The sequence below is a fragment of the Sitophilus oryzae genome, unplaced genomic scaffold (genome assembly GCF_002938485.1).
Source record: "Sitophilus oryzae breed Bouriz unplaced genomic scaffold, Soryzae_2.0 scaffold_376_pilon_pilon, whole genome shotgun sequence".
Taxonomy (NCBI): domain Eukaryota; kingdom Metazoa; phylum Arthropoda; class Insecta; order Coleoptera; family Curculionidae; genus Sitophilus; species Sitophilus oryzae.
The window spans coordinates 1,058,610-1,069,999 of NW_022146947.1; positions in this window are offsets into that span (position 1 = coordinate 1,058,610).

Here is an 11,390-nt window from a genome sequence, read left to right on the forward strand (position 1 = left end):
AACAAACTTCTACGGCTAATTGAAACTACTAATTTTTTCCACTGATTTCGAGGTTCTGAATGAAGCTTCATTCAGAACCTCGAAATTAGTGGGATAAATTTTTCCTAATTGAAAATGTATACCACTAATTTTGACGTTCTGAATGCTTACATTAAAATTAGGGACAAACTTCTGCGCTAATTGAAACCACTCATTTATTCGAGATTTTCAATGAAGCTCTACCAAACTTTTTACTTTTCTACTAATTATACTTTTTTATTACAAAATTTGCGAGGAATGTCATTTTGGCCTTTGATTATCATCCGTCAAGAAAAAATTTGGTTAAAAATCAAAAGTTTATTGTTTATATTTTAAATATTAGGCTTTCTCTATGGATATGTTACGCACAATACTCGAATTCGGGTAATGCCCGAAAAAAATGCCCAGAACCAGAACTAGTTTTGAGCAAAAAATATTTCCCAAACCCGAAATTGTACATTTAAACGGGTATTGCGCATTACAAAATAGCAAAAACTAGTATTGTGCAAAACTAGTTTGGTGCATTTCAAAATGACCAGAACTAGTTTTGAGCAAAAAATATTTCCCAAACCCGAAATTGTACATTTAAACGGGTATTGCGCATTACAAAATAGCAAAAACTAGTATTGTGCAAAACTAGTTTGGTGCATTTCAAAATGACCAAAACTAGTTTTGACTATTTTGTAATGCGCAATACCCATTTAAATGTACAATTTCGGGTTTGGGAAATATTTTTTGCTCAAAACTAGTTCTGTGCATTTTTTTTCGGGCATTACCCGAGCTACCACAAGCTGTTGCGAGGATATTTTATTAATTTTAATTGTGTTTTTTTAGACATTGTGAATTATCGTAAACTAACAAGTATAAAGTGTAAAGCTTCATTCAGAACCTCGCAATTAGTGGAATAAATTAGTGGTTTCAATTAGCGTAGAAGTTTGCAGTTTAATTTCAATGTAAGAATTCAGAACGTCAAAATTAGTGGTAGACATTTTCAATTACTAGAAAAAGTTATCAAACTTTTAACTTTTCCACTAAGTAAACTTCAAAATTCGCGAGAAATGTCATTTTGACCTTTGATTATCTTCCGTCAAGAGAAATTGTGGTTAGAAATCAAAAGTTAATTGTTTTATAAGCTAAGTATTAGACTTTCTCTATGGATACAACCAAAGATACAACTGACTAACGCAAGCTGTTGCTAGGATACTCTATTAATTTTAATTGTATTTTTGAACATTGTGAATGATCGTAAACTACAAAGTATAAAGTGTAACTGAAACCACTAATATATTCCACTAATTGCGAGGTAATCGGGCGATTTTTTCTAAGCCGAAGGCTGGCCAAACCACTTTTCCACACTTTTCCACACCATGCCACTTTTTTTTACCAGCGCGCGTAAAGAAGTTTCACTTCAAAAATGTTCTAAAATAGAAGAGATCTTGGTTCTTGGTCTCAAAGAGATGGGATGCAATTAGAAAAGTCAGTCAATAAATCCCTTCAATTATGTTCTCCCTTTTTATTCAAAAACATCAGAAAAAAGGCGAAAACATGGCGCCCAACGTGGAGCACACAACATTTTATGCGTTTTTAATGCCAGTTTTTTTCGCTACGGGTGTGTATAAATAAAATTCAAAATAAACTCACAAGGTCGCAATAATAGCCTATAAAAAGAACGCTTTAAACTATTTTCGATGTTTTTTTCAACGAGGGCGGTTTCAATTTGTGATTTTTTTTTAATTTTTGAAGATTTTAATTTTGGCAAGGGAAAATTCGGTTCGTTAGCCGTTGTACTTTGCCACAGTTAGCAGCGCCCTGCAACGGATACGATCAAAAACAATTATAAGTTTTGGCGGGAAGCTGAGTATTTAGTCTATAAGCAAACTAAATTTATTTCCCTTATCTCTGTTGTCAATCAAGAAGATATTTTATATGTCACATTTTGTGCATTGTGGCTATGGAGCGTAGAGGTAAGAAGAAACATCTCTTATGGGACTTTGTGTGAAAAAGTGGTCACCAAAATGAGAAGAATAAGGGTTCACTAAATGATCACAGTGGCGCTAACAAGCAATCAGACTGAACTGTGGAGTGTAAAGATGAGAAGAAATATCTCTTATGGGACTTCGTTTGAAAAAGTGGTCACAAAAATGGTATGAATAAGGGTCCACCAAATGACCACAGTGGCGCTAATGGTGAGAGATAAGAGAATAAAAGTAACATAACCAAAAATTACTCAAAAAAGATTTATTTTTATTTTTCAGAATATGAAACAATTATTTTTATATATTAGAGGTCCAGAGTCTATTGATTGACATGAAATTAAAATTTGTATTTTTTTGAAACCCGCACCTTCACGTCAAATATATATCTTTTGAATCAATTCCTGTTCTAGAAATTTTCAGCGCACATTTTAAATTTTAGGTTTTTGCTACAGCAGATTCTCCTTACCTGTACCTACAATTGTGGCTATGACCATGACATAGCACAAGGGTATTAAATTTACCCTTGTTCTATGTGAATAAACAAAGCCAATAAATTATCACTTTCGTTCTCCGAACCCTAATTTAAGAAAATTATAAGGTGTTGTCGCCCCGGCAGCACACCGGCCGTCCCCAATCCATTACGCCATCTACCATCCGTCAGTGGCGTTAATTTGACAGCGCCCAGCGGCGCCCCCTAGCGGCCTAATCCTCGTCGGCCGTCGCCCGACCTTTGACCCACCTCTCGGTCTATTCGTCTTCCCTCGCCGCCTCTTTTTTCCATCTCGTCGTGGGACGGGCAGGTGCAAATCGCGTTGACCCGGCCCTGCCCTGCGCCCCAGGGGGCCCCGTAATTTTTCCGTTCTAATGGAATCTGTGGTGAGTCAAAGGAGCGCGACCGTGAAGGCGTATGACGACGGTGTTGGATGTGTGTACGTACGTACGGTGTAGGTATGCGTAAGGTGGATGGAGAAAATCTATAAACCTTGTTTTAAGAAATTGCTTTTAATGAGGCTAAAACCCGTATAACCAAACCGTATAGAACATTTATCGAGTCTATATTAAAATCTTTATTCGATAAAGACAACCTTTAGACCTGGAGCCCATTAAGCCACACGCCACGCCATGCCACCCCACGTCATGAAGATCTGTGCGTATGTTTTTCCTTTTAATTACATGTGCTGCGTAGGGCTCACGCCACCCCACATCACGCCGTCCCACGCTATCACATGTGTGATGGACGATTCAACTGTCCCAAAACTCATGTGTACACTCTCTTTCCCACGTCACAACACGTGGGCTCATGTGGGATAGCGTGGCGTGTGGACTAATGGGGTCCCGACAGTACTCTTTTGGTACAGCGGCGATACGTGTTTGAATACAGTCTAGTATACTAAATAAAGTTGACTTGTACTGATACTTTGCCGCCACTATACATTCTGGATTTAGATTGAATAAATTTCATTTGTCGATTCGTTATATCGTACTGATATACATACTGACGACGTCCTTTACAAAATATAAATTAAAATCTATATCCTATAGAAAGTTTTCCTTATTGTTACCTGAATTAGAAAAGTAATGTTTAAGTAAATAGTTAAACATATCCTTCGTCGGATTAATATTCTAAATATTAATATAAATATTCTAAAGGCATAAAATACTACAAACGATATGTTTAAGTATTTAATTAAAGCCGGTCCTACACATTGCTTCCAACATTGGAACCAACGTTGGACGCATCATTTGGCATAGGCTTCGACAATATTGCATTCACACGTGTGTCTCCTACACGATGTGGCAAACGTTCATGTCTCCAACGTTGGAAGGTGTTTGACACATCGTGTGGGACCGGCTTGACATAACTTTCCTAATTCGGTGGTCACTAATTCTAAGTGGTCACAAAAATAGGAAGAATACGGGTTCACCAAATGACCACAGTGCGCTATACAGGGTGAGTCTTAAATAACTGCAAATATTTTCAGGGCTGGTAGATCTCGATAAAAGAAACATATTTTCTCTTTACCATTTTTCAAATAAGTCCAAAATAACCCAGCTATTTAAGTTTGAAAATAAAAAAAAAATGTTTTGGAAACATTTTGAGAGAACAACCTGATTTTTTCGGTTTTGCATCCCTTTTAGTGCCGTAACCATAGAGATAAGCTGTAACTATGGTAATATCAGAGATTAAGAAATTATACCGTGGGAAAATTTGCGATGAACAGGCAGTTCTAAAAAGTTTTCGAAAAATATACAGGGAAATCTAAAGGAAAATGCACGATTTTCAACATCTTTTTTGCGAAAAAACCTCATAGACGTGTTCCTGGGGTCGAAATATGCCACCCTTGAAAATATTTGCACTTATTTAAGACCCTGTATAATGACGAATAAATCTAAAAAATGAAAAGTGACATGAAAATTAAATTTGTATTTTTTTGAAACCCGCGCCTTCACGTCAAATATTTATCTCTTTTGAATCAGTTCCTATTCTAAAAAATTTCGGCGCATATTTTAAATTTTAGGTCTTTGCTGGAGCAGCGCCATCTTAAATATTATATTAAATATTATTATTATAACCATCGCGAGGTTTAAGACAGGTTTAGGCTCATTTAGTCACAGTCAGGCTGCTCGACGCCGATCGATGGAACGTCGTTTTGTGATAAAACATTTTTAGTCGCAACCCGTCCTGTATCTACTGCCGTGCATTTAATTCTAAATAAAACATTTTGCTTCTCTTGGAAACATAATGTTTTTATAAAAGACAAAAACGTTTTTAACTAAAACAGTTTTCCTCTAAATAGGTATACAATAATTCACTTATAAGTTAATTCTTTTAAACCAATTATAACATATTTGAAGTGGGCAGACAGAAAACCCTGACCAGTCGCGACTATAAATATCTCACGTAATAAACAAATAGTTTCGTTGTTATTACGCACAGAATGGGCAGCGTGGCAAAAACCATCCAAAAAATGGATTTAGGGGAAACTGGCTCTAAAATGACAAACCAGGTTGAACAACAGTCTTTATTCTGGCAAAATAAAACACAGAAGTGTCTAGCCCTAGCAGTCAACTATTAAGCTTGACCAATCAGGTTGGTTAGCGTGGTTATTTGGAGTGTGTTAATTCATTTGTGTTTGTCAAAAACTCTAACGTGATTGGTCGGGCTTAATAGTTGCCTGCTAGGGCTAGACACAAAAATAAACTGTTTTGATGTATTGCAGTGAATTAGTGTTTTTTACAATTATTAGGTAATCTTAAAGATAAAACACCTCCATTGGAAAGGTTGGGTATTTACTAAATCATATGTAAATATTATCAATATTAACTAGATAAAAAAAAATATACTTGGTGCGTCTCAAAAGTGGCTCACTCCTATAACTTCTTTATTTCTTCAGATAAAAAATCGAGATTTGCTATGTTAGTATATGACATAAATTAGGATTGATTGACGTATAAAATTGTTTTCGGTCACTTCCTGTTTCACCTGAAATGACTACAATTTTTGATTTTTAAATGTAAAATCGGTATTTTGTTACTTTATTCGACAGAAAATAATACTCTGAATAGAATGACATATCATATGTCAACTTTTAACATTTTCGAATATGGTTTATTTGAAATTGCAACATGCTATTCATAACAAAATTTGAGAAATATCAAGCGTATTGTACCAAATTATTCGTAAAAAATGTTTTTCCCAAATATGGCTAATGAGCCACACCCTCGTTTCATTTGATGAGATATGATTAAAAATACGAGTCAGAAAGAGGATGGACTCCGCATGGACAATAGTTCACAGAGTCGAACAAAAAAGCTAAAAGGCCATTTTAGTCCAGTTTCCCCTAGGCAGGATGGTTTAGGGAAACTAGCCGGCTGGCATCGGTCCGAAGGACTCCGTTTGCCCGAAATAAAAGCGAAAATCTGTCTCTATTAGCGCCGCAGTCTATTTGTAGAACATGGCCTTTTTATTTTCGGCCGCGGGCCTGTGCACTCTGTTATTCAATCCGCGGATTTTGGCTCGATTTTGACGAAAATTTTCAAGAATGCGTAGTACGAGTATACATATCTGCAGTATTTATGTCGTTTTTATTATTTTATTTCAGCTGTTTTGTTCTGAAAATTACACTAATGAACCAAAATTTATAGGGTGTTCATACAAGTTTTTGGAAATAATAAAATCGGAGTAAATACCTACGGTCATATTGAAACCCTATGATGGTAGAGTGTAGAGTGAATATGCCAGTTTAGGAAAAACTGAATTTAAATAATTGTTGATTGAATTTTCTTTATTGGTGTTTACGAAATAAATAGTGTGGTTATTGGGCTTCACGTTAAATAAACACGTTATCAATCACGTTAAAATTTTGTTGATATTTATTTACTCTTTCACCTCTTAATGAAATCTATTACCTTTTTCAAAAGATACAAAAATGTTTTAAATAAAACTTTCGTAATGATATATACCGGGTGCGCCTCAAAAGTGGGTCTATACTACTCCTATAACTTTTTTATTTTTTTAGTTAAAAAAACGAGATTTGGTATGTTAGTAAAGTGCGTCTGCTGGATCTGTGTCTATGAAAGGAATGCGGACAAAAAACATTTAAATAAACAATAATATATTTTATAGGTCGACTTGACGAGTGCGTCACCGCAAATCGCTCCGACCACTCATTTTATTGGCTACTTGCAAATTTGTCGAATTTTTATTGATGGGACGCGTCCTCTAATTTTTTACGAAAAATATCGAGAAAATATCGTTTCCCCGCTCACGGATACCCCGTAGCTACAGAACGGACAGACGTACTGTATATGACATACATTAGGATTGGTTGACGTACTCAAATGTTTTCGGTCACTTCCGATTTCACCGGAAATGACTACAACTTTTGATTTTTAAATGGCACCCCCGGTATTTTTTTACTTCATTCAATGCTTTTTCTAAATATGCTAATGTGCCACCCTCGTTTCATTTGAAAAAATTGAGATATGATTAAGAATACGATTAGAGCATTTTCTAACTGGCCAGGACAAGATACTAAAAACATTAGACGATCGAATCTATTTTTCCAAGGCTCCTTGGTGAAGAATGAGTGTTTTTAACATAGCCATGGCACCCTAGACTGAATTTTAAAATACAATTTTTTATTAAGCGAGAAGGTCAAAAGTTGACATATGATATGTCATTCTATTGAGAATGTTATTTTCTATCGAATAAAGTAAAAAAATACCGAGAGTGCCATTTAAAAATCAAAAGTTGTAGTAACCAAAAACAATTGAATACACCAATCAATCCTAATTTATGTCATATACTAACATACCAAATCTCGTTTATTTATCTGAAAAAATAAAAAAGTTATAGGGGTGAGCCACTTTTGAGACGCACCCGGTAAAAAGGTTAAATCTCACTACGAGTATACCTTCCGTATCAGTTACCTTTCGTTTCCCTTCCGTTTGCATAAAATATTATATCATGTAAATGAATCGTACAATAAAAAGTATGGAACTGATATGAAACGGAAGCATACGTAATGCGTCAATAAAATAAAAAATACGGAATAGATATGGAATGGAAATGGAAAGCATAGTAAGAATCAACTTTAAGTCGGACACTGTGATTGGCTGATTCTGCCCAGTGTCGTATTTAATATCGTAAATAATATATTATTATGTTACAGTTGAGGGTTGGAACCTTTGGTGTTACACAGCAAAATAAAAACACTAAATCACCACAATACACCAAAACACTTTTACTTTTACACTGGACGCGCGTTTCGCTAACCATGTTAGCACCATCAGCAGATGATTATAAACTGTATATAGTTATATTATAGTGTATTGTGGTGATTTAGTGTTTTTATTTTGATTTTTATTTTTATTTTATTATTATGTATAAATGTCGTATAAGTACCTATATACAGGGTCCGGCAATAGTGCGTCAGGCATCTGTAGGTCCTAGAATAAAAAACTTGGGAATTTTGTTTAAGTGCAAACCTAAAGCATGTACTAGGATGTATTTCAGGAAAATATTTTAACTTCTATAGGGTGGCTCAAAAAAGTGTGAGTGAATCGGGTTGATTTTTTTTAAAGGGAACACCCTGTATATTATTGCATTTTTGGCTTCCTTTCAGATCACTTTACATAAACCTAAGACATGAGTAAATATATTTCAGTGATCTCAGAGATATTAATAAATAAATAAAAATTATATATTTTTCAGCCTTTCTTGAAAAAAATTATTAATAATACAAGAACTGTTCTGAAATCAAAACTGTATTAGATATTTACTTTAGATGGTCTGTACTTACTTTGCTATAAATATGGAAATCGTAAATCATACAGGATGTTCAAAATTCTACGCTAAACTTTCTAAAATATACAATAAATTTTCTTTGTTTTTTTAAATCGGACACCCTGTATATTATTTTTTCAATAGATGGAGAATTAACAAATGAACATTTTTTGCCTTTAAAGTATTTCAAAATTTTTAACGATTTCGCAGATATTCCCGGTTTTATATTTCATATGGCATTTTCCACAGTAAATTTTTATCAAAGCCACCCAATTATTTTTCTCTCGTATTTTACCATTGAAAGCGCCATATGAAATAATACTGCGTGTATCTGGAAAACTATTAAAAATTTTGAAATACTATAAATACAAAAAAATGTTCATTTTTTAATTCTCCATCAAATAAGAAAATAATATATAGGGTGTTCCGTTTAAAAAAACGAAGTAAAATTATTTTATATTTTTGAAAGTTTGGCGTAAAATATTGAACATCTTGTATGATTTACTATTACCATATTTATAGCAAAGTAAGAATAGACCATCTAAAGTAAATATCTAATATAGTTTTGATTTCAGAACAGTTCTTGTATTTTTAATATTTTTTTTAAGAAGGGTTGAAAAATATATATTTTTGATTTATTTTTTAATATCTTTGACCCCACTGAAATAGATTTACTCATATCTTAGGATTATGTAAAGTGATCTAAAAGGAAGCCAAAAATGCAAGAATATACAGGGTGTTCCATTTAAAAAAAGTCATCAAGATCCACTCACACTTTTTTGAGCCACCCTATAGAAGTTAAAATATTTTCCGGAAATACATCCTGGTACATACTTTAGGTTTGCACTTAAACAAAATTCTAAAGTTTTTTATTCTAGGAGCTACAGATGCCCGACGCACTATTGCCGGACCCTGTATATATGTATAATTATTATAAAGCAGATTTAATCTTGAACATTATCTATATACCGTTTTTGTTGTATGTTATCTATATGAAAAAATCATCGTTAAACTGTTAAATACCATTATTTAAATACCAACGCGGTTAAGAAAACCATGCTTCCATTAGTAAAGAGCGTTTTCCATTTTTCTTCTTCTAGAGACAATTTTTTCAACTGTATTAAGTAACACCCGCTTTTTTATTGGAAATCTGCAAACGGCTAAGTCTTCAATCCAGGTAACGATTTACGCACAGTATTCAAAAATGGAGGTATTCATTAAAAACGACTGCTATTATACATCATATTTTTGTATGAAGTAGTTACAAAATTGAGAGCCTGTAGAAAATTTTAAAACTAAATTAGTTGTGGGACAAAATGGTGAAGGAATATTGCTTTACTTTTTGAAAAAAATAAACAAGTAATTTTAAACATAAGTATTATAATGAAAAAAATCTAGTATAGAATCAGTAAAAAATCTAGCATAAAACTTTTTAAGGACTAGATATTACCTGATAATAACTCTTAAAAATTAGTGGTTATATTTTGATAAAAATAAAAATTGATTATAGTAAAGGTGAAAAAGAATAAAAATAATCAATCCAGGTAACGCTTTACGCACAGTGTTCAAAAATGGAGGTTTTCATTAAAAACGACTGCTATTATACATATTTTTGTATGAAGTAGTTACAAAATTGAGAGCCTGTAGTGAATTTTAAAACTAAATTAGTTGTGGGACAAAATGGTGAAGGAATATTGCTTTACTTTTTGAAAAAAATAAACAAGTAATTTTAAACATAAGTGTTATAATGAAAAAAATCTAGTATAGAATCAGTAAAAAATCTAGCATAAAATTTTTTAAGGACTAGATATTACCTGATAAACTCTTAAAAATTAGTGGTTATATTTTGATAAAAAATAAAAATTGATTATAGTAAAGGTGAAAAAGAACAAAAATATTTTTTCTTGGCACGATGGTAAAAAAATACGTGGATTTTTTCATATAAAACTGTTTTACATATATGATACTTTGTTACAAAAATACAATACAATCGAAGAAAAAAGGCTGGGGATCTATTATTCCACTTGGTCCATAACTTTTAATTTTCTTTATTTTTTAATGGCGCTTACTGCCAGTTGCCTGGATACAGAAATTTATTTTAGAGGGGGCCCAAATAAAAAATGATGAAAAATATGCCTTTTAGGGCGCCATTTTTAACCCAAAAGCCTAATATTTAACCCAATTTACAGATTTAACCCAATTTACAGATTTGGGGCCCATGGGGCCCGGGCCCCCCTCTTTATCCGCCACTGTTAAGAAGGTTGTAATCGTAATTTATTTTTAGAGTAAAAATTATTTTTAAATGGTACAGTGTAAAATTCGAGAAAAAAAAGTTTTATGGAAATAGATTTGTGTTTAGAAACATACTTACTGTCCTTTTTTTAATATTTCTAGAGACCGACCTCGCCAAAATTATCTAGAGACCGACCTCGCCAAAATTATCGATTATCATTCCCCAGCCACCTAATATAATAAAATAAAATAAATTTTACTAGTAATAATTTATTCATTTTATTTTACAACATATACAAAAACAATATATTTATATAAGCTAAATGGTACAAAAATAATAAACGCAACAAAAAACGATGACAATGATAAAATAATTTTATAAAAATATTTACAGTATGTACACCGAACAAACTTTTATTTTTAATATTTACAATCATTACATTACATTTAAAATCTGATAGAACATAAATAAAGAAAAATAAAGAGGATTTTTTGCTTAAATAAATTAATGGCATTGACATAAATCTTACGAATGTCTTTTATGCGTTTTTTTTTGAACAATTTATTACGTATTTTCAACAAAATATAGCAACATATGGATGGCCTACAGTAAGTCAACTGAAAGTACAGATGTACTAAAGTATCGATATTTTAAAAAAATGTCGATATTTTTGAAGAATATCGATATTTTAAAAAATGGACTTCTCTAATCGAAAAATCTATTGTTATTGCACTACAAAATAAACATAAAGATGATTTTTTGCCTAAATAAAACTGTGGCATTGACATAAACCTTATGAATGTCTGTATGAATCTTATGCATATTTTTGAACAATTTATTACGTATTATAAGCAAAATAAAGAAATATATGAAT